Genomic DNA, 7,386 nt, shown 5'->3' on the forward strand with positions numbered 1-7,386 from the left:
CCCTTTTCAGGTTCCCCAAAAACTCAGTGCAAGTTTATGCTCTAGTCCATCAACATGGGTCATTACCGAAATGTTCAAATGGTCCTGTGATGGGGTGGACTAGGCTCAAAGCCCCTGCTGGAGGCCTCAGGCTCCTGTCACTCCCATCCCAGGAAAGGAGCAGCCTCTCCAAGCAGCCTAGAGTGGTTGCAAGGAAGCAACCAATCAGAGGGGCTGCTGGAACGGCCAATCAGTGGCCAAGAGGACCATATAAGAAGGAGCTACAGAGCCAGACACAGGTCAGTTCCCCACTAGAGCAGCATGGATGGTGTGGTTGGCTGAGGGAACTGCAACACAACAGACAGCCCAGTGCTTGTAGGGACTGGGGAAGCACAGGAGAGCTCTTGGCTTGCTACTGGACCTGAGCTTAGAAGATCCGTCAGCTAAGGGTAAGTGGAGTAGTGGGTGGGCCCAGGCTGCATCCATAGGCCACTGGGGAAGGTTCTACAACTGGACAGCAGTAAACTCCCAGAAGGGGGACTGAACTGTCAGGAGTTCCAGCTGAAGACTGGGACTAAAACAGTCTAAATGGGTCTCCAGGGAGGAAGCCCTGGGGATATGGCCCCATAGCAGGGATGGACTGATTTAAAGAGAGTGGACACACCCAACTGGAGGGGGTGCTTGCAAGAGGTGGGTGCTGACCCTGTTATGGGTCCCCAATAAAACTATGAAACAGTTAATTCCCTGTACAACACTGACCATAGTTCTTAAAAACCCCCATGCTCTTCCCACCAGGTACCCCCAACCTCTCTGTTGGAAGAACTGCTATATCATACTCTCTGGGCTTCTTTTCAGTCCTCTTCTCAGGAGGGCCACCCCAGTACTTCCAACTGTAGTGCAACCCTACCCTTCTCGTAGGAACCCTCATAGCTGGGAAATATTTTTTACAAGAGGAATCATACCCTTTAAGGTCAGAAGGGACCTTTATGATCATCTAGTCTGACCTCCTGCACAATGCAGGCCATGGAATCTCACCCACCAACTCCTATAACAAACCCCTAACTTATGTCTGAGCTATTGAAGTCCTCAAATTGTGGTTTAAAGACTTCAAGGTGCAGAGAATCCTCCAGCAAGTGGTCTGTGCCCCATGCTGCAGAGGAAGGTGAAAAATCCCCAGAGCCTCTGCCAATCTGCCCTGGGGGAAAATTACTTCCTGACCCCAAATATGGCGATCAGCTAAACCCTGAGCATATGGGCAAGACCAGCCAGACACCCAGGAAAGAATTCTCTGTAGTAACTCTGATCCCACCCCATCTAACATCCCATCACAGGCCATTGGGTATATCTACCACTAGTAGTCGAAGATCAATTAATTGCCAAAATTAGGCTATCCCATCATATCCTCTCCTCCATAAACTTATCCCTCCCCTTGGCCCTCTCACAGTTCCTTTGAGTCCAGCCCTGGAGATGCCAACAAATAAGGTCCTCTGCTACTTCCCTATTTTCAGCCTGCTTCAGCTCTCTGGCTAGAGCCAGTAGGTAGCTCCCTAATACTGCTGTTTCCACCAGCCTCACCCCTAGCTCAAAGACGCCAGCCTGCAAATCCTTTTTGCTTCTCTTGTGCCTTCAGCCTTCCCTCTGGAACTACCTGTTTCCTTCCAGGACTCTGAGTTTCTCACCTCTTCCTACCTGACTGCTTTAACTCATTGAACAGCCCCTTCACCAGCTTGAAGAGAAATAAGAATGAAAAGGTGGCACAGACTTAAGTAGCAAATATTAACCTGTTTTGATGACCACAGTTCAAAAAAGGTCTGGCTCCTTTCTGCTCAGACTGTTGTTTTCAAGTTGCCTTCCACAATGAGCTCCTTTGTTCCTGGGTGACTTGACAAATCCACTTTCTGTCTTCATCCACATTGAACAGTGGTCAATGAGCAAATAAGCCCACTCTTAAATAGCAGCCCACCCACTCATTTGCCAGAATTGCAGCTTCCACTTCACTTTTCTATTGTGTCCATGAAAATGCAGTTATTCACATTAAAAAGTCAATATTTGCCAGCGGTTATCTACTTAGCAATGTATTTTAAATTTTAAGCATAGGAATAAGCTGTGGAAACTCAGGTATTAACACTGTGTAGTAAATGCTGAGTTTTTAAAAGAGATCACCGTAGATAGCCTATGACAGCAGAGATCAACCCACAGTGCTTTTGTGCTTGGGACTTCTGAACAGCAACTTCATCCATTCACCAATTCAAAGAACATTGCATACAAAATAGGTTAGTTACTTTAAGAAGCAGCATAAATTACTTACTGGATGGCAGCATAATAGAACACTACGCTAGAGAGCATAAGAATGGCCATACTGGGTCAGACCAAAGGTCCATCCAGCCCAATATCCTGTCTACCGACAGTGGCCAATGTCAGGTGCCCCAGAGGGAGTGAACCTAACAGGTAATGATCAAGTGATCTCTCTCCTGCCCCCACCTCCACCCTCTGACAAACAGAGGCTAGGGATACCATTCCTTACCATCCTGGCTAATAGCCATTAATGGACTTAATCTCCATGAATTTATCCAGTTCTCTTTTAAACCGTGTTAAAGTCCTAGCTTTCACAACCTCCTTAGGCAAGGAGTTCCACAGGTTGACTGTGTGCTGAGTGAAGAACTTCCTTTTATTTGTTTTAAATCTGCTACCCCCAATTTCATTTGGTGGCCCCTAGTTCTTATATTATGGGAACAAGTAAATAACTTTTCCTTATTCACTTTCTCCACACCACTCATGATTTTATATACTTCTATCATATCCCTCTTAGTCTCCTCTTTTCCAAGTTGAAAAGTCCTGGCCTCTTTAATCTCTCCTCATATGGGACCCGTTCCAAACCCCTAATAATTTTAGTTGCCCTTTTTTGAACCTTTTCTAATGCCAGTATATCTTTTTTAGATGAGGGGACCACATCTGTATGCAGTATTCAAGGTGTGGGCATACCATGGATTTATATAAGGGCAATAAGATATTCTCCATCTTATTCTCTATCCCTTTTTTAATGATTCCTAACATCCTGTTTGCTTTTTTGACTGCCGCTGCACACTGCGTGGACGTCTTCAGAGAACTATCCACGATGACTCCAAGATCTTTCTCCTGATTAGCTGTAGCTAAATTAGCCCCCATCATATTGTATGTATAGTTGGGGTTATTTTTTCCAATGTGCATTACTTTACATTTATCCACATTAAATTTCATTTGTCATTTTGTTGCCCAATCACTCAGTTTTGTGAGATCTTTTTGAAGTTCTTCAGTCCGCTTTGGTCTTAACTATGTTGAGCAGTTTAGTATCATCTGCAAACTTTGCCACCTCACTGCTTACCCCTTTGTCCAGATCACTTATAAGTTGAATAGGATTGGCCCTAGGTAGGACTGACCCTTGGAACACCTCTCAACTCTGAAAATTTACCATTGATTCCTACCCTTTGTTCCATGTCTTTTAACCAGTTCTCAATCCATAAAAGGATTACATAATTAATACAACTTAATTTACATAAGAGCCTTTGGCAAGGGACCTTGTCAAAGGCGTTCTGGAAATCTAAGTACACTATGTCCACTGGATCCCCCTTGTCAATATGTTTGTTGACCCCCCCTCAAAGAACTCACAGATTAGTAAGACATGATCTCCCTTTACAGAAACAATGTTGACTTTTGCGCAACAATTTATGTTCTATGTCGGACAATTTTATTCTTTACTATTGTTTCAACTAATTTGCCCAGTACTGACGTTATATTTATCAGTCTTGATTTGCCAGGATCACCTCTAGAGCCCTTCTTAAATATTGGTGTTACATTAGCTATTTTCCAGCAATTGAGTACAGTAGCTGATTTAAAAGACAGGTTACAAACCATAGTCAATAGTTACACAATTTCACATTTGAGTTCTTTCAGAACTCTTGGGTGAATACCATCTGGTCCTGGTGACTTGTTACGGTTAAGTTTCTCAATTAATTCCAAAACCTCCTCTATGACACTTCAATCTGACAGTTCCTCAGATTTGTCACCTACAAAAGACGGCTCAGGTTTGGGAATCTCCCTAACATCCTCAGGCATGAAGACTGAAACAAAGAATTTATTTAGTTTCTCTGTGATGACTTTATCGTCTTTAAGTGCTCCTTTTGTATCTTGATCATCCAGAGGCCCCACTGGTCATTTAGCAGGCTTCCTGCTTCTGATGTATTTAAGAAACATTTTGTTATTACCTTTTTGAGTTTGTGGTTAGCTGTTCTTCAAACTCCTTTTTGGCTTTTCTTACTACATTTTTAGATTTAATTTGACAGTGTTTATGCTCCTTTCTATTTGCTTTGCTAGGATTTGACTTCCACTTTTTAAAAGATGCCTTTTTATTTCTCACTGCTTTTTTTTAACATGGTTAAGCCATGGTGGCTCTTTTAGTTCTTACTGTTTTTTAATTTGGGGTATACATTTAAGTTGAGCCTCTATGGTGTCTTTGAAAAGTGTCCATGCAGCTTGCAAGGATTTCACTCTAGTCACTGTACCTTTTAATTTCTGTTTAACTAACCTCTGCATTTTTGCATAGTTCCCCTTTCTGAAATTAAATACCATAGTGTTGGGCTGTTGAGGTGTAGAAAAATATGAATGTGCTGTAAGTTGCTATCCTACTGCAAGAGATTATGTCCAGCTGGAATAATAGAAAAATTTTTGAGAACCACTGTGTTAAAGACACACTGTAATAGGTGTAATGTGTTCAGAACCTGCAGTGCTGCTGTTGACACACATCTGGGAAAGGAACTTGTGGGGAAAGGATGGGAAGCTGAGCTCACAGTTCAAATGGCCCAGGGAAGAGGTAGGGGTAGGAGGAAGAAAGGATTTAGGGTTTGAAGAAAATCAACTTTGACCTGGGGATGGTGCCATGAAGGGAGTATTTTGACTCAGGAGATGGGTAAAAGAAGGAAGAAAAAAGTGTGCTAGGGGCATGAATACTGAGGCACTCAAGGCTAAAGAGAACAGGAACCTTGCCTTGGAAGGGAAACAGGAGATGAGAAAATGGTTGGTGTTAGGGGGCTTATTCCTTCACCCACTTACTTCCCTGGTCCTTCTCGCATGAACAGAGAGCAACAATACCCAAAGTCCAAAGGTGCAAACAATTCAATTGTTTATTGGGGTGAACTTCCAGCAAGCATGATTCCAGTTTCCTTCCTTAGTGTCCCCCTTCCCAGCTCTGACACCACAGAGGCTTACCTCTGTCCCTGTTCCCATTTCCCACCCTCATTCCCTTTTCCCATTTCCCCCCACACACCCACTCATTCACTGCCTGACTGCAGACTATATAGTAAAACTTGAGTTTTGCTTAGCTATACTTTAACCAATCATTTTCCTGAAATTTAACTAACCAATCCTAACACATTGTAACATGATTATGTAACCAATGATATGCCACCTTCTTAATTAGCTTACACCCAGCAAAAGTAATTATACAGCAGACAGAAACAATCTCAGAACCAGACAGATTATACAGACAAACAATAGGGAAATGGGGACTACAGTGATAGAACAAACACAGAAGTAAGGATTTCACATCCCAGCTATTGATAAGTGAGTTCTTGCCAGACAGGATGCTATCAAACTAAGTTTCCTTTTACATCTTCTAGGCACTTCCCTTTCTCTGGAGGCGATAGGCATTATCAGGACAAGACTGTATTCCTAACAGCCCAATAGCACCTTATTTCAATGTGGCTAGGCTGGAATGTGAGGATGTGACCGTACGCTTCCCAGCTTATGGCTGCCTCTGCTGCTTAGCCAAAGATCTTAGCCTAAGCACAGGGCCTCAGACTGTCACAGTAAGAGAAGGCTCTTACACCGGCAGACAGTGATTCTTTTATACCTCTATAACTAGCTAAGTGATAAGAATACATCTAAATTCTTAGCATATAGACCTTTACAGACAGGCCTGAATATCTATAGCCTAACAGTTGGTCTGCTCTCAGGCAAAAAGGAAGAAAGAAGCAGGAAGAGGTACAGTAGGAAGAAGAGAAAATGAATAACAGGGAGAAGGTGGTGGAAGAGGAAGGAAAATGAGGGACTGAAGTTATAGATGAGAAATTCTCAGAAAAAGAGATGAGGCATAGAGGTGAGTGTTTAGGTATCTTTGAAAGGTGAGAAGGAAAGTTTTTTGGACAGTTATTTCCCCACCTGCATCTGCTTTTTCTTGATTTTTTTTCTGTCTCCTTCTGTCAGCACCCATTTCTCAACCTGCTTCTTTCTCTATTTTTCATGTTTCCTTCATAGGTGACCAAGACATTTTTCCTGGATATGAATTTCACTTCCCCCTGCCTTGTGTCTGGCCCATCCCACCTGTTATAAAAGTATATTTTTAAAATTTCTGATCTTGAAGCAAATCTCATGATTTTAGGGGGTCTGACTCATGATTTTGGAATGTTTGAGATTGACACAGCAGTCTCTCTCCAAATGCACATTGCACCAATTCTCCTTAAAGATTCCACTATGGCAGATGCATGAAGTGCACCTAACCCCTTTCAGAATCATCTCTTGTTTGTAGATTGTGGTGGGGCAGCTGCCCCATGCAGGCTGGAGAATGGTTAAGCCAGCCTTGGAGAGGCTGTGCAGAACCCAGCCAATCAGGAGAAGGCTTTCTGGAGCAGCCCATATATAAAGGGCTGCTCAGCAGAGCCAGGGGAAGTCTCTTCCTGATGGGTAAAGAGGCAGTGCTGGGCAGGATAGAAGAGCAATGGGGGAGCTTCTGGCTGACTATGGCCAGACTGAAGCCCTGAAGAAAGGGCACTGAAGGTGCTAGGGCTATGGGGGAAATGGTGCAGGGAAAATAGGCAGCAGGAATAGGAGGAGGGGCAGTAAGTGGCTGCCAGCTATAGGGTCTCTGGGCTGGGACCCAGAGTAGCAGATCAGCCTGGGTCCCCACCCTTAACCCCTACTTGCCATTGAGGAGAGTGGCCTAAATCCAGACTGTAGTTGGCCACTGAGGCATGTGGAAGGACTGAGGACCGCCTGTCCCCCAAAAGGGGAGAGACAGCAGGCTGGGGTACAGCCAGAGGGCCATGTCCAAAAGAGGATGTCACAGTCTGGGAGCAACACTGGTCCAGATGGTGGATATGGTGGAGGAAGTAGAAGCAACAGCAAGTGAGGCATCGCTAGTAAAAGATGCCCTGGTGGTCCAAGAGAGCTAATTCCCAGCACGACCAGAAGGAGGCACTGCAGAGGTGAGTCTGCACCACTACAATGATCACATAGACTGAAATGAAAGATTATTAGACAGTAAGATCTACAGGTGGATATGGTTCCTGATGGTGAGGCTGTGGGGAATAACATCAAAATAGAAATCAGAGTAGCCCCCTCCAGCACACATGATAGTAATAATAATAATAATAGTGA

The 7,386-nt window shown here is 43.9% G+C and overlaps 1 long non-coding RNA gene across 1 annotated transcript; it reads left to right on the forward strand.

The window, feature by feature from the left end:
- Positions 1-293: 293 nt before the first annotated feature.
- Positions 294-6,362, forward strand: LOC122462067. Its single transcript, XR_006284408.1, has 3 exons — positions 294-428; positions 5,967-6,109; positions 6,268-6,362. It is a non-coding gene; the product is annotated as an uncharacterized LOC122462067 (long non-coding RNA).
- The last annotated feature ends 1,024 nt before the right edge of the window (positions 6,363-7,386 follow it).

This window comes from Chelonia mydas, chromosome 1 (assembly GCF_015237465.2).
Source record: "Chelonia mydas isolate rCheMyd1 chromosome 1, rCheMyd1.pri.v2, whole genome shotgun sequence".
In the NCBI taxonomy this organism is placed as follows: Eukaryota; Metazoa; Chordata; order Testudines; family Cheloniidae; genus Chelonia; species Chelonia mydas.